Genomic DNA, 17,836 nt, shown 5'->3' on the forward strand with positions numbered 1-17,836 from the left:
AGGTAGGTTTAGTTCCTGCTCACTGTGTGACCTGAAAAGTCAAGAAAGAAAGAAAGAAAGAAAGAAAGAAAGAAAGAAAGAATGAATTTGTCAGGTGTGTGCACATTCATCCTCATCAAAACATTTCTTTTCACCATTTAAACTCAGAGCACCTAGGGAGTTTACAGGGTTATCTCATGTATGTTTTGGAGTGGGACAGACAGGGTGTGTGAATGTATGAGATCAGCCAAACTGGCTCAATGGTAGATGTCTAGGCTATAAAATGACAAACGTCATAATCTCTCTCTAGTTATAAAATCCAACGTCTGTTCGCCTGTCTGTATGTCTATCCACTTTTCATGAGAATACTACTTGATGGATTTAAATTGGGTTTTTTTCTATAATTTGCTTCAACATTATGGTTAATTTTGAGACTTCTCTCATCACGCTTAGTATCATAGTTCGCTTGTGGCAGCGATTTATTCATGAGAATCTGAGAGAGAGGCTGCGGACCAAGGGGAGCGGGAAAACAGGATCTCAGGTGTGGAGAGCCGGGTGGGGCCCTCCTCACTCATGCACACAGCCTCCATTCGAGTCAGTCTATCTCTTGCCATGTGTTGGAGCGACCTTGCCTCTGCTTTGCTAACGATACCCGTTTGTTCAACAGACATTATCATCTACAGATTGTTATGCAGTAAGGTTTGACGTTCTTAAGAGATTGATCAGAGCTACATGTGTTTTAGAGGGTAGCTGCTGATTGGCAGAGATATCACGGCCACATGCTTTTCTCCCCACGCAGGGGACACTATCCAGTCAGAGCTGAACATGGTCAGATACAGTGCCACCATTTAACGTTGGAGCGTACCTACCTTCCGCTTGTCCTGTTTCACTACTATGTGGACGGAGCCACGGGGGACAGCTACTATAGCATAAATGAGGGACCGAATGATGGCACACTGCTTAACGTAACACTATGTGCCTCCCAATGTTGTCACTGTCTGTATAGAGTTTTTACAGTTCCTTGTTGTCCACTGTATTGTGTTGTGCTGCAGCTTCTATGTCAAAATTCATCAATGTGGCGAACAAGACCGCACCCACAAAGCCTCATGGTTCCTATCACTGAAAACGCACACTACAGCCTAACTCTTACAGTGTCTCTTATAAACAATAAAAGATGGCAAAAACATTCCTGGTGACAAATAGTGTGTGGCAGCCATTATACACATCAATCAAATGTCAGCACACAGCTCTGTGGTAATTATCACTTTAAAATGCAAACAGAAAATACCAAATACTTGACTGTATTAAACCAGGTTCCATTTTTTTTTTGTAATTTACAAAATAAACAGTTTTTTTCATCTGAATCAGAGACTTTTAAAGCACACACAAGCAGGCTCACATCTGGACTCTGTCTTACACAAACAGGAAAATCTAAATTAGCTTGAAAAGCACAGCCTTTGATGCGCCAGACCTCCTCCCCTTGCTTGCAAAATTTCTTTACTCTTTGCCTTTCAAGTCTCCTGTAAATTTGTCGCTGTTTGTCCTCCTCAGCAGTGACAGGCCCATGTTTGCGTGTTTAACAGGACACAAGAAAAACAACCCGCTGTCATTGTGACAACAAATGGATCAGAGGAATGTGTTGCAGCTCCTTTCTGAGCAGAAATCTAGGGTTTTACGTGTTTGTTTCATCTAGTAATTCACCTACTGTCCCGTAAAGTACATCCTAAAAAATCATTATAGTAATGCAATGCATTAATAACTGGAATTACTGAGAAAAAAGCTCATCTGTGTCCATATATTATGGGCTGTGACATTTCATCAATGTATACTGGACCGCTAATGACCTACTTTAAAAATTACATATTTCTGAAATGCGCTATTGATCTGCAGCAAGGCTCTGCTCTGAGTAAAGCATACAAAAAATATCCCTTAGTGGATTAAGTTCCCATGTATTTAGATGTTTACACCATTTCATACATATGTTTTATGAAATATCTCATAGAAAATCCGCTTTGTCCAGAATCTGCCCGTGAAAATGTGCTATACCAAAAATAAACAAGTAAACTGTTTTTGATCATGAAGTTAGGCACCAAAAAACTAAAAACACAAGTGTCAGAGGTTATAAGCAACTAAAACATTGATCCTTTGTTAATGATGAGCACATTTTTTTTTCTCCTTTGGTCTTTGCCGGCATCGACTTCACCCTGAGAAGGACATTTGCGCTGCTTTTTTTGAGAGCTGATGCTGATCTCAGGCGGCCTGACCCCGCTGGACCTGCATTGCCTCTTCTGTTTACCCAGTTATTAGGTGCAGCCTGCAAAAGTCACTCACAATTGCTGATCAGAGGCTATAGCAGGCTGAAGGACACGCCACTGAATGCCTGCGACTGTAACGACAGACCATCGCTGCAATCTCTTTGTCTACTGTGACAAGCCAGGTAATTAGGAGTGCACCGGCAGACAGATTCTACATCCCAGTATAACGTGAGTGGAGCTGGTTTCCTCGAGGGCTTGGCAGCCATTCAAAGGCAGGCAGGGAGCAGGACTAGATGGTTATGTTTAAATCAGAACAAATAGGGATTTACGTTTTAAAGTAAGGATGCAGAGGCCCTGGGGGATTCTTAAATAGTATCCACGAGGGGTTCTGTGGAATACAAAACTAGAAATATGTTCTCAGTATAAACATTTTTTGTTTTGTTTTGAAGGTCAGGAACTATGAATTATTCATCAGCTGTTTACAGTGAAATTTGAAATAATGGAAACATAAAATTTACGGAGACTTCAAAGGGAAATTTTAAAACTTTCATACCTTAAAAAGTATCTGTGGGCAATGGGAAACTATGGGTTTCAATCAAAGTAAACCATTTTTCAGCATATTAAAGACTGCTTGTGTTAGCTTTACAATAACAGATATGATACACTAGCAAAACCTTATGCAAAATGGACAGAACTCCAGCTCATACAGTAGCTTACCTTCATGCAAAGGTGTGCACAGTGCAACAGTACTGGCAATCAATGTGCAAAAAAGTGGGAGTTTTTACATGTTTGGAACCCCATAATTAACCCTTTGGGCAGCATAGAAGCCTGAAAACCAAACTTGCTGGTCCGTAAAAATACATTTTGAAAGTATACTGGGTTTGGGAGACATGTATTTTCACATCCTGAGTGGGAAGGTTGCTGTTCACAGGCTGTGTGGGGCTAGACCCTCACAGTGGCAGATGTTCATCCACTATGGAAGGGAAGTATATCCTTCAACAAGCCTCAAGAAGATTCAAGAAGGAAAGTGTAGACATTCAGAGAAAATGTGTAAACAGGAGCCCCATATGTAGCTGTTAATGCTTGCATTGGTCTTAGTGATGCCAAGTAGGAAACAGCAGAAGGTGAAAGAAACTGCTGATGGTGTGGATTTTCTGTTTTTTAGATTTTCTGGTTCATCTTTTTATAAAGATTCTTTGATAGCTTATCATATAGCCCATTGCGGCACTTCCTGTGTGATTTTGGGCTATACAAAAATAAACTGTATTGTATTGTATATATTTACACCAATCAAGTTTTATTTGTTACCCTCCTCTGGTGGGACTTCTGTGATATTTAAGACATTTCACAGTTATTTTGGAGCTGCATCCCTTTAAGGCCTGTGAAGACTGAGTGGGTGTGGGTAACTGATGTTACCTATTATTTGAAATTGGAAAACAATCAAATTCTCACTTAGAGAATCTGTACAAAAGTTTTTCAAACCCTGGCAGGATCTAATCAATAATATTTTAAAATATTAATTTAAATTGAGGAGGCGTATTCTCTACCCTTTTTATTCTATTTATTTATTTTTCCTACTATTAAAGTTTTACTCTGTTGGCCTAGCTCTCTTTGTCATGGGTGGGGGTTAATGTGATTCAAACCTAGTTTTGTAAAACTTGACTTGCTTGTATGGAATTTTTTTAAAAATTTTAAATAAATTCAATAAAATGTTAAAAAAAAGAAGAAGACAGTGGGGAGTTAGCCCATCAAAGTGAGTCCCTTTCTAGGCAGGCCGAGGAGGCCTTTTGGAGGCCACGCAGCTTTTTTTGCAACTATGGAAGCACAGATTTATGACAGTCTCTCTAAAGATCCTGGTTTGGATCAGCTTATGCAGTCAGAGAGAGTGAACACAGATTACATTACTTCTGACCTGAAAAGAGCAGTGTGAGGTGTAAGTGGTAGCATGAAAGTGCAGACAGGCTGTGCACGAGGCAGGTGAGAATACCCAGAGCCACATGAAAGGAGCTGTGGAAGACTTGACTGGGAGCAGTAGTTTTGGGGGGCAAGCAAGTAAGGAAACAATGGTTTTGGCATTAGGAGGTAAAAAAGTATTATTTTACTGAGTATGATGAGTTTCTTGAGTTTGTTTGTGACAACTAATTTTAGGGGCAGTTTCACAAAACCATATACATAACGAAACTTGGCTTTTCAGCTCACCACTATTTGAAGATTGTGTATCAATTTATGATTATTTTTATTTTATTATTATAATTTTTTTTTTCTCCCGCCACTGGAGTTTTTTTTTTTTTTTCTGTCCACCCTGGCCATCGGACTTTACTTATTCTATGTTAATTAATATTGACTTATTTTTATTTTTTATTGTGTCTTCTATTTTTCTGTTCTTCATTTTGTAAAGCACTTTGAGCTACATTTTTCTTTGTATGAAAATGTGCTATATAAATAAATGTTGTTGTTGTTATTGTTGTTGATAAAATATGTATATCATAGGTAGACATATTGTAACTGATAGTATTCTTCACAGACAGTTTATTCTATAGTACCAGCGTTAGATTTCAGTGTACAGGCAACAACACTGGATCACTAATGGGGCACCCTGACAAACACAGTGGTACTTGACACACTGGTGACAATGTATCCATCCGTCCATCTTAAAATTGGGATTTTAAGCCAGCCTAGAAAAATGGGCTGCAGGACAATCCTGGAGGACCTGGAATTTGACATTATATTCACTGTCTAGTGGAACGTGTACCACATAATTATATTCAAAGTTTTATTGGTACATTTTCAACAGAAAAACTTGATGTTTTGCCTGAACTTCAGTCCATCTAATTGCGATTTTGAATCTGCATTAGTACAAAAAGATATGAGCAACAATTGATGTCTTTAAATTTACAATACAAATGGTTGTAATTCTGCTAAAGACACAACTACCAAGTATTGACTTAAATGCATATCTTTTATTTATAATTGTGGAGAATCTTTAGTTATATTTTCCCACTTGTTTAACTTTTGCAAAGACCAACTGCAAAAACATCCCAAAATGTTAAGCAGTCATTTTTGTAACAAAGAAAATGTGAAAAATGAAAGGATTTGCTTCCTTTAATCTGAGTGCGAAATTACAGTCTAGTATGAAGTGCCATTAGATGCTTCACTACAAGGCACCGAAACTATTGATCCATCCTAAAAGCTTTAAACTATACGTTTTCTGAACCCACCTTTTCCATCAATAGCTTTATTTAGCACAACCTTTTGGAATTTGATGCTCACCATATGCAGATGGCAGATTTGCAACATTATTGAATCCACTAAATGATATTTATCATTCAATCCTATGGCAAAACCCCACCAGGTGAGATAAAAATCCAAACAAGCATAGAAAGACTGCAGAATTTCCACACTAACAGTGACCAAGAAAAGATGTAAGTCCAATTTCCTGGAACTATGAGGTAGCCCTACACCATTTGTTCTTTTTAAAATGTTTTTTCAACATTATGATATGTTATGTTACATTGATACAAATCTCAAATCATTGATGAAATGGAAATATTAGTTAAACTAGAAAGGACTAAATATGTAGTGCAAAAAGTACTGTCTTGTCAAAACTGTTAATATATTCTTGTGTGATACAAAGAATAATAATTTATAATAATTAATAGTTCTTTACTTTTATATAGCACTTTCCTCACTACTCGGAGCACTTTACACAGTGAGTGGGGAGCCACTTCAAGCATCACTAATGCGTAGCACCCACCTGGATGGCAGCCATTTTGCACCACACTTTAGCTTTTAGGTGGTGAATGGATGAGATACAGTTAGCCTCTTAGAGACAGGGGATGATTAGGGGGCATGAATGACTAGGCCGTAGTGGACAGTTTAGCCAGGATATCAGAATTCACTCTACTCTTTACAAAGGACGCCCTGGAATCTTTTATGAGCACAAAATCCATTGGCAATAATGGATACAATGAGGCTATTAGAAATAAACTGGATACATTAGGATTAAAAGTCAAGACGGAGGTAAAAAGCTTAGGGGTGATTGTTGACTGTAATCTGAATTTTAAATCGCATATTAATCAGATCACTAGGACATCATTTTTTCACTTAAGAAACATAGCAAAAATTAGACCTCTTATATCATTGAAAGATGCTGAAAAATTAGTTCACGTGTTTGTTTTCAGTCGACTAGATTACTGTAACGCACTCCTCTCAGGACTACCCAAAAAAGACATAAATCAATTGCAACGAGTGCAGAATGCAGCTGCTAGAATCCTAACTAGGAAAAGAAAATCTGAACACATTACTCCAGTTTTGATGTCACTACACTCGTTACCTGTGTCATTCAGGATTGACTTTAAAATTCAGCTTATGGTTTATAAAGCCTTAAATAATCTCGCCCCATTTTATATATCGGTATGTCTGACACCTTATATTCCAAATCGAAACCTTAGATCCTCAAATGAGTGTCTCTTTAGAATTCCAAGAATAAAACTTAAAAGAAGTGGTGAGGCGGCCTTCTGCTGCTATGCACCTAAAATCTGCAATAGCCTGCCAATAGGAATTCGCCATGCTAATACAGTGGAGCAGTTTAAAACACTGCTGAAAACATATTACTTTAACATGGCCTTTCTATAACTTCAATTTAACTTAATCCTGATACTCTGTATGTTCAATTTCCTCATAATAATTACTCATGGTGGCTCTAAAATCCGTACTGACCCCTACTCTCTTTTTCTGTTTCTTTTCCGGTTTCTTTGTGGTGGTGGCCTGCGCCACCTCCACCTACTCAAAGCTTCATGATGCTCCAACAATGATGGATGGATTAAAAGGCAGAAGTCTACGTGACCATCATCATCAAGTCCTTCTGTGAGAACCCTAAATACAAAGAGGACTGTTTCATTTATGTTAGGTAGAATGCCCAGAGGGGACTGGGCGGTCTCATGGTCTGGAATCCCTACAGATTTTATTTTTTCTCCAGCCGTCTGGAGTTTTTTTGTTTTTTCTGTCCCCCCTGGCCATTGAACCTTACTCTTATTCGATGTTAATTAATGTTGATTTATTTTGTTTTTCTTATTGTGTAATTTTTATTTTTCTATTCTTTACTATGTAAAGCACTTTGAGCTACTGTTTGTATGAAAATGTGCTATATAAATAAATGTTGTTGTTGCAAAGAGTCAGAACCTCAATTTTACATGTAATGTAAAGGACCACACCATTTTTATAGCACAGTGTGCCCATTGGGGCATTGGGATGCACATTCAGAACAAAGGGCAAGTGCCCCCTACTGGCATCGCCAACACCTATTCCAGCAGCAACCCAAGCTTTTCTTGGTTGGTCTCCTATCAAAGTACTGGCCGGGCCTGAACATGCGTAGCTTCAAGTGGATGACCTGTTCTGAAGATCTGCTGCTTTAAAATGTTTATAGTTTTAGTACAATTAGGTGATATAAAAAATTATCCTCCACATTACAACTGCTTCAATTAAATTGTGCTCTTGTGTTATGCTGTGCGACCACAGGTAAGTTAAAAGGACACAACTCCAAAAATGTAACCAGCTAATATGATTAGACAAGCAAACCTTCATAGAACATGTTATATTGTGGCTTAAATGACAGAGAGCAGTCCAGTGCCATATAAGCCGCTTGGTGGCATCAGATCTCATAGCCTGGCAGGTGCAGGTTCAGTACTTTAAGAAATAGCACAGACTTCCTCACTATCATGTTTTATATCAGGCACTGCAGATGACTTTGTGCATGCTTATTGCCGCTTAGCATTCAAAGAAACCAAATATTATCTTGAGTCTGACACAAAAAAGTGCATCATGTACCAAAGTCTACAGAGGGAACAAAACAAGATAATGGTAGCATGCTGGGAAAAGAAATAGGGGGTGGCAGGGGGGCAATCTTCAGAAATAAACCAACAGCATTTTACTTTACAACTTTATTTCTCAAGATGACTCCGAGTCCAAATGTCATTTCCAATCGTATTTCTTTTCTCAGTGTGTATCCCATATTTCTTTTTCCCATAGCCTACATTAGCTCTCAATGGGTGGAAGAAAAACTACAGCTGGGATAGAAAAAAAGCATCAATTTAACAACATGAAGGAGACATTATATGCTTTTTAGTGACAAACTGATTCAATCTGTGGTCTTGGGATTTTTGTATTGATTAATATATCATTTTTACTTTATTTTTTTTTCTTCCCAGATCCAATAGCAGGCTGTCCCAATCACGAACACCTATAACATCAGAAATGACATTTAGATTAGTAACTGTTTGCAAGGCAACAAATTTGCTGACTTTGTGGAATTTCTTGATATTTTGATCTGTTTTATTAATAATTAATGGCCATTTACTGAACAAACTTAATTTTAGGTGACACGAAGAAGGGGCCTTTTACTGTAGCATCAGACACAAGGCAGGATCCACCCCTCAATGTGGCACCAGTCACACACATAAACACACACACACTCTCAGTCATGCCAAGCTGATTTAGACACGATACTAATTCATCTAACAGTGGGTGCCGTCCTGCAATTTCAGAAATACACCATAAAACGCTACCTTACAGATCAACCTAACTACAACCAAGAACAGAGTAATTTATCCATCCTTCTGCATCTGTTCTTTCACATTATGGATCATGGAGGACTGAGCCTGTCCCACCACAATCAGGTATGAGACAGGAACTGAGACTAGATGCTCTACCAGATCCATGGTAGGCACATTTAAACACATGTTGGGTCAATCTAGAGACACTAATCCACCAAATGTGCATGAAAATCAAACTATTAAAATAACACGTTATGAAAACTGTCTTAAACAACCAACAGACGGGACGTTCCTTATTTTTTCTGCAATGGACTTCCATTTAGTACAGCCTTAAGTTTTTGGGATAACCACCAACTACTTTTAGCAGATCGGAAAGCATGCCTCAGGTCTAAGTCATGGAGCAGACAACTTTATCTGTTATGGGGACTGAATTTTTAAGATATTTGCTGTTTAGCAATTTTATGACTCACTGGCTATGAGTAAACAGAAGCCATAGTGGAAAGTATAACCAAAGTCAGTCTTGTTTTAGTTAAAATCATTCTATGCCAAGTTTAGTCTTTTAATTACATTCCCAGAGACACCAGTAAATAGATCATCACTGTGGTGCATCGAGAGATAAGACAGATAAGTTTCTGAACATCAAATAAAGACACAACCAAATCTGAGCCATGATTCTCAGACGGAGAAATGCACTTTAATGGCTACAATGACAGAGCTCAATCACTCAACACACTCAAACTCCTTAATTCAGTTTAGTCTCAGCACTCTTTTTATATATGTGATCAAGCAGGCATTGATGTAGTTTTTCCAGGCTGAGCTGTAGAATATCCAAAGTTTGAATCCAAAGTTTAATTTATAACAGGCAATTCTGACTAATAAGTCACTGTAGTTTTTTATTCTAATTTTCTACATTGTGATACTGGCAATTAATAAACCCAAACAATGACCATCTTACACAACACCAGGAGAGCTAATGTATCTGCTGATTATCTAAGGAATAATGATAATGATCCCATAATTTAACATTACATTTGATCAGGAGTGATAGATTTACAATGACATACTGGTTTGGTGTTCTAATTAAATGGTAGCCATAAAAGTGGAATGCTGTTGACTAGGACTATAAATTTGTATTATAAATGACATACTGTTCAGAGACGTATGAGCTATCCAGCATGACATACAGAGCATTAGTCTATTAATGAAAAGTCAGTTAATATTAACATATGCAATATGAGGTGTGGTGTACTTGTAAGCGCTCTTGAGCTGGGATCTGTTCTTGCTTTCTTACTGATGGTGTGTTCATTTCAAATTCTCCCTATGTCCATCTGGGATTCCTTTCAATCCCTAGGTTTTCTTCTTTTTCAGAGGCATGGACACGAGTGTGAGTCTGTGCCAGATGGATGACCAAAAACCAGACTGATTTATGTATTATGTTAAACAAACCTTGGAATCCAAAACACAGAAAAAAAGTTTTTTTCCTAATTTATCTGACTTGATGGTGGTTAGCTTAGCCTAGGCAACATTTCATTCAGAATATGGGGAAGGGGGGTCAGTCCTTCTTGTTCCTCATTACCTCAAGGCATTTATACTTATTTTTCTGAATCTATAGATTCAGACTCTGCTATGTGTAATATTTGCATACAGAATAATATCCTTTAAGTAATGGTGTACAGCAAAATGAACAGTTTTAAAATTACAAAGTGTATATAAGGAAGATGTTTTCATACACTATGTACACCTTTTGGCTTTACTTTAACAGTATAGGGGTTTGTTTAATTTAACTGAGTGGGTTATACAAATTCTAACATTTTAACACTCACTGTAGAAAAACTAGAAGACCCATCCTTCATTTTCAATTCCCACTTTCTCCAGTTCTAGATTATAAAGACCAAAGCCCAATTTGGCAGTGTGAGGTGTAAGGCAAGAACCAACCCTGGACAGGACACACTCGCTCACAACTAGCCAATTTAAGGCTTTCCAACAAATCCAACACACACCTCTTTGACATATTAAAAGTAACCAGAGTATTTGGGAGAAAAACCCACACAGATACAGGGACAGCATGAAGACGCCACATAGACACTGACCGGATAAGGAACAATAACCCAGATTTTTTGCACTGTTGCTGACCACAGAAATGAACAGTGAATACCAAAAGTTGATAGTGTATATTAGTATTTGGAAAAGAATTGAAAAACCAGAAGCAGAAAATTCTGCTTTTTGTTACTAGAAACTGAAATTTGAAAGAGGCAGAAGTGAATGGAAAGGAGACAATGACCAAACAGCCTGAAAAGTTGTTTGTAATGGACACCTCAGGCTGTAATATATGTCTTATCATACGGAGATTATATCTCAATATGAACTTAAGAGTCACATTCTCCAGAAGGTAAATGACCCAGAGTATGAGAATAATAATAAAAACAACAGGCAAATAACTGAATAATCTAATATAGACTGCCTAAGGGTGCATTTCAGTTAATACATTTCACATTCTTCACTGTTTATCAAAGGACTTAATCAATGCCAATAGGAAAAAAAACATGTAACACTTGAGAGTGGGCACATTCAGTTAAATAACAGCATCGCATTGCAGAATGGAGTGCGTGGAATGGATTGTTTACACCGCCTCCAGAATTGCATTTATTTTTTAATCTGTTGGACATTCTAGCTTTAATTTTCCATTAATGCCATATACAATCACACCAGCGCTGCATTATTAACAGGAGAAAGGGGGCGTTCAGCAAGGAATAAAGTAAAACAAAACAAGTGGACAAAAAAAAAAAACTTACATTCTAAACCTCAGGTGATAAGATTCCAAGATTCCTCAGAGACCACGAAAAAAGAAAACACCAACCCACCCCCCCAACACCCGCAGTCCAGCAAAAGATAAGCAAGATACCATCGCCGACACACAAAAGAAAAGCGTATTCAACATCCACTCTGGGCTTTCTAGCCCTGTGGAGTTGTGAAGATGCAGACTGAAATCCAGAGGTGAAAGAAAAAGAGAAAGAGAAAGAAAAAAAAAAAACAGACAGACTAAGGCAGCCAGAGGACACTTCTGGTCTATACTAAATTGAAAGTAACTGGAAACAGTGAACACTGCTGCAATAAGAGAGCCTTCTGACTGATTAATCATCCGTGATTATGCCAAGGTAAAGACTTGACCTGTAGCATCACCAAATACATTAATTCAGTACAGATCCTCATCAGGACAAGATAAAATCATGGGGTTTTCACACTGACCTCTTTTCTAAATTCAAATTACGCTGAATGTGCCCTCCCCCTTCCAACCGTGCATAATTTTTTACAGCATGAATTATTCAAATCTTTTATGCAGAGGTTCTTTATGTCCCCCAATATAAGTGAATATTGGGATCTAAAGCTATACTGGGGTCCCTGAAAATTACAAACTAACAACAGAACTTCCACGGCAAACAAGAAGCAGCTGAAGTACATAGGGACTAGATGTGATCACAGTTGATAATTTGAACAAGAAAAAGGTTGTGATGCAAAAATGTGATCAGCATTGTTGACGTTTTGTGGCAATGGTTCTTCGCAGTTCTTGCCACTGTCTGAGTGGCATGTGCTAATGGTGTTCCCTTAATGTATATTGCTCCCACTTTCCAAAGATATGGCAGCTCTACATTTACCCAATGTGGAGTGCATGAGTGTGCCCTGAGATATACTGACATCCCTTATTTGGCTTCTTTCTACCATGATCCTATTCCTAGTGAAATATAGGAGGTGGATTACATAAAGGAATGACCTAACAATATTTTAATATCAAGGTCCTGTGTCTTCAGGAAAGCTTCAGTCTGTCTTGGAAAGTTGTCATACAAATCCCGAGCTGTGTTTTATGAGATATTCCTTGAAGGATGAAAGAGTTGGAAATCTACTTTACAGTCCATGCCCAGAATTTCCCCTAAAGGTTCAATGATACTGTACTTAGATTAGGTGATTGAGTAAGTTAGATAAGAAGCATGAGCCCATCATAGTGTTCATGAAACCACTACTACATTAGTTGTGTATGTGGGTGTTATAATCCTGGAATAGGAGATTCCATAAAGGAGCACTGTTTGCAACACTAAGGGAAAATGTAAAATGGCGTCATATTCCTTGGCTGTTATACAACCATGCAGAGCAATCATCCGGATTCATGACTCCTGTGATGACAGCCTATACCATTATGGGTCCCAAACCGGTAAGAGGCATTGTGGGTTGAAGACATCCTTTGATTTTCTTCTAATGTAAAACCACCTCGATGTAGAAATTAGGCTGTTTTACTTTTTCTATTGTCCAGGGTCCAGACTTTCTGCCTTGTATGCAAGCAGTTTTCAAATGACAGCCATACAACAAGTAGATGCTGTTAAGAGTCACAGGGGTGCCGATTTAAGCCTATGATGATTTGTGAGGCAACTAGCAATTATCCAGTGATGCGTCCATCTAGCCTTATCAGAGAACTTGAACTTGCAAACCAAGCCAATGCAATTTGTCCATGTTTGGTATACGTTCTCATTATGTTTAAAATTATTCCCCCTTGAGACATGAAATAATTTTGCAGCTTTAGTAATCAGTGCATCTGCATTTGGGCACTGACTAATTTCCTTCTTTGGCAATCTGTTAGTTGCTTGGAAAACTTGCATTTCAAAGTCCTAATTGTCAGACATCTTCTATAGCTAATTAGCGGTCAACCTAAAATGACTCACCTTTGCCGGAGCATTTGTAATTGTGAATTTGTTACTTCAAAGTTAACTGTTCTTTTCATGTGGTGTTTCTGTTATTTTGTCCACCCTTGTATTTCCCAGCTCTCTCGTAATGATATACTGTAAGTGAATTCAAGAAATAGATGAATCTGTCATCTGGCTTCTTCCATGCATCTATCTAATTCATCAATTTAATTCAATCTCATTTTGCAAACCCCTATCATCTCTATCCTATTCAGTTTTAAAGAACAGTTTCTTCTTTTCATCTGCCCACAATCAGGAAATGTGTAGTTAAACAGAGATAAAAAAAAATGGCACTAACCTCCTAGCACCCAGCTATTTTCACAAGACCTGAATCATTTGTACTCTGGGGCTGAGCATGAGCACACTAAGATGCGCCATTTTTAATGTAACCTCCTTTTCAGATCAAAACAGAATTAACGATGCACACATCTTTATTCACATTATAGATAATTTAATGCAAAACCCGCTGTGCACATTATAGCCTGGCACTCATGTTGCAATGAGATAGACGCCCTGAAAGCTCTGTAGCTGACCATGTGGTCAAAATGGTAGTTTTCTACGTTTGACGGAAAAGCAAGCTAATGAATTCCACAACAATTCTTACACAGCACATTGGTGTACTATACAGTTACTCGCACTCTTATTCCAATTAAAAAATGAGCCAAAACAATGTGTCTAGGCATTCAGATTATATACATATTAGTGATATTCCAGATGGTTAGAAGAAGTGTTTCACAATAATTTTCTGTGTCTCCATCAAGTGGAAAAACGTGATCCTAAGTCTGAATAAGTGACCACAGCAATGACATTTCAAAACCAGCCTTGGGAATCTAACCAAACACAAACAACATTCCACAAGTTTCTGCTAAACTCTGTTCTGCCAGCTTGTAAAAAAAAATGAGGAGTTCATAACCTACACCAGTATCCCAAAATCGCTCTTTAGATTTCAAATCAGCTTCATTTCCCAAGATTCTGTGCCCTGATCTGTCACCAAGATAATTCTAAATCTTACCTAATAAGTAGACTCCTTATTTAGTTATGCTGCCCTGGCCTGTGAATAACTTGAATGAAACCAAGTATCCCAAATTAGAATGAGATCTCAGAAGGTTATATTTTAATGTTCATCATTTTATACCTGGAAGAGCAAACTGCTGCATTTCTCTGATCAGAATCTAATTCAGTCTGACACAGGTGAGGCTCCAGTTTTAAGTTCAGTACAAGATTAATGATAATGAGTTGGACTGCTTTAATACATCCGCTGAACCACCATGGGGATTTCACATGAATCCTGCTCACCTCTTTAGGAAAGCAAAAAAAAATAAATAAATATAAATTCCAGAATATCTGACAAATTCTAAACTTACACTTGCAGTGTATGTGTTTCTAAAAGCTGTAAGACAAATGCAAAAATACAATGTCACCTTTCCATCTCATTTCACATGTAACATCTCTTTTGTGTACAGTCTCTATGAATTGTTCTGAAGACAAAGGTTTAGGTAAAGCCATACCTAAATTATATGGTTCTACCATACTGTATATGCTGACATTGCTCATTTTCCATGTCAATTTGTACTCCATGGTTTTAATTCACACTTGCATTCCCACTGTACACAACAGGAAGTCAAGTAAATAAAAAGTGCAACTGTAAAAAATCAAAGACAATTATAAAACACAAAGCAGAGTGCACTTCCTCCTACACCGGGCACACATGGTACTCCTTGGACCTTTATTCCAGGGGAGATTTTGTGTTAATCTTTAAGGGAGGCCCTGCTTGGAATCACAATGTATCTTCTATAGCCCCATATCACTTTTGACTAAATCTCCAACAATACAAATTCCATTGATATACTCTGCTATAAATGGCTCAGTGCACTATAAACAGTGCAGTCACATAATCAAATGACCATAAGAGCTCAAACAGCAAAGGATTCATCTGAAAAAGTCTGTACAAAAACTCATCCAATCCCATCATCTTTACAGTATGTGTTCAAATACAAGTACCCATTACCTAATTTAAGCAGCCACCTCACATCTCCAGCAGCTCATAAAGGACAGTGTGTTCGGACTGAATGATTTAAAATAGTGGAATATATATATATTGATGAGACCTACCTTAGCCACTGGGAACTGTGTCCTTCTCAGTCAGGGCATTTCCATTTGAATGAAGAGAAGGAGAGGTCCTCTAGTCAATCAACTGGAGTTTATTTCAAGATTAACAATTAACATTTGGAGTTAGAATTTTAAAGGACAACTAGCCTATTTTACAGAAAAAAATCCAAAACCTATAAGGCTTCATCTCCCATCTGCTCACTGGGAGGAGGGATTTAACCCTTTCAGATTAGATATGCACTGATCCAGGACAACTGTCATCTCTATTTGCAAATACCCTGCTGTTGACCAGCAAATACCCATGTAATCCAACAATTCTCTGGATATGAAGCCTTTAAGCCTAAAATCCAGATCTGGGAGAGCAAACATGGAAGTAGGGGGAAATTATTTCTTCCTGTACAGGTACCTTTTGAAATAACAGCAAGGGTAGCATCCAAGGTCCTTAAATAATTCCACCGTAGGCTTTGGGGTAAATTCACAGATCTGTGTCTAATTAAGTTGAGTTTATATATTCTAAAAGAAAAAATAAATGTGTGAAAAAGTAAGTACACCCTTTCTAATTAATTATATGGTTTTAATATTTGGAGATAACTAATAAGTATCTAATAAATGTAAAATGTGCATACATCTAAGCCAATTTGACGAAAAGTACTTCAGAAATGTTTTTAATTATGGCAAAAAAAAAAAATAGTTCAAGAATAATGTAAGGAATAAAATAAAGAATGTATGCCTGCTCCTAAATGCCTTACCATGCCTCATTCTTACATTGTCTGTTAAGGTATTTCATCCAATTGTAACGCTTAAAGCTTCCATCATAAATGACCATATTAATACAAAGACCAAATCCACCCACTTAGTTTTTCTTTTAGATTATATTTCTTAATTAGAGACAATCTTTACATATTTCTTCATTAGTGATGGCTAACCTCCACAGAGCTGGTGTGATGGATCATCCAGCACTGAGCCGAGGAGAGGACTGACATACCACACAATTCAAATGCAAATGAACACAAGATAGAGGCCTATTAAACCTGAATAATTTAATGTGCTGTATTCAAATGGGTAGAGGGGCTTCAGTTTATGGTAAAGTCTGGGGAATGGAGGCCAAATTAAAACACTGTTTAACTGAGGAGTTAGTCTTTCATAATGTTTTTAATATAACAATGACCTTGCACAAGAATACCAATCTCTCTCTTCAATAATTGGAAGTCAGGCAATTTGCTTTTGTTTCTCTCTCAAAGCACTGCTATATTTTTCTTTATGTTTTAAGAATCCTGTTCTCACTATGAAAGGCATATTATAAAACAAATGTTACCCAAATGATAAACTGGCACCTTTCACATCAAATTGGGCTTTCAAATAGTCGAATTTCCCATAACCCACTCTTTACCTCAGAAGACAAATATACTGTCACTTGTACAAAGAACAGTATTTGCATGGATGATCAACACACAAGTCTCTAGCACCATAATGTGTGCAACACCTACGACACCAGGTTGGACCTAAAGCCACAAAGTCAAAGGTTCAGCCTGGGAACTTCAGTAAACAGCATTACCTACCTGACTTTCAAATTGGTAAAATGTGTACAATGGCCATTCACTCACAATTTGCAATCACTGCTTTGAAATTAAATATTCTCCCTTTGATCAATTCAAAGACTCCATAATGACAATTCAAAGTGTTAAAAACAAAAATAGTAGGTATCTCAGCAGTTAGCTTTGCAGCTCCATGGCGCTGGGTTTAAATTTGATGGCTGGCGTAGTCCTTACTTTTTTCTCCCACATTCCAAAGCTATGCATGTATGGTTAATAGTGGCACTAAATTGCCTCAATTTGTGTAAATGTGGAGTGCAAAGATCTGAGGCTCTGTCCAATATTGGTTCTTACATTGTGTTCAGTGTTCTGTTCTGGACTAAGAAGGCTCAATAGAAGAATGCACAGATAAAAAGCAGAAATGTTTGATTTCATATGCATTCATTAAGATTAAGATCAAAAAAATTTTTGTGCTTAGAATCAAATAATGAGCTGAATGAAATCTACTTGTGTGCAACTGAGATGTTTTTCATGAGTTCTTCAGGTTTAAAGCTACTCCTGAGAAATCCAATAAATGGCTAGAAGAGCACCTAACAAATGGGACATTATGAAGAAAAAGCAAACTTGAGATTAGGTGACTGAAAAGTACCAATCAAACATTTCCAAGGCACTGAACACCT

The 17,836-nt window shown here is 37.6% G+C and overlaps 1 protein-coding gene across 8 annotated transcripts in view; it reads right to left on the bottom strand.

The window, feature by feature from the left end:
* Positions 1-17,836, bottom strand: part of sema6e (sema domain, transmembrane domain (TM), and cytoplasmic domain, (semaphorin) 6E) — a 384,951-nt gene that overhangs the window by 319,259 nt on the left and 47,856 nt on the right. The window lies entirely within an intron of this gene.

The sequence above is a fragment of the Polypterus senegalus genome, chromosome 1 (genome assembly GCF_016835505.1).
Source record: "Polypterus senegalus isolate Bchr_013 chromosome 1, ASM1683550v1, whole genome shotgun sequence".
Classification (NCBI taxonomy): domain Eukaryota; kingdom Metazoa; phylum Chordata; class Cladistia; order Polypteriformes; family Polypteridae; genus Polypterus; species Polypterus senegalus.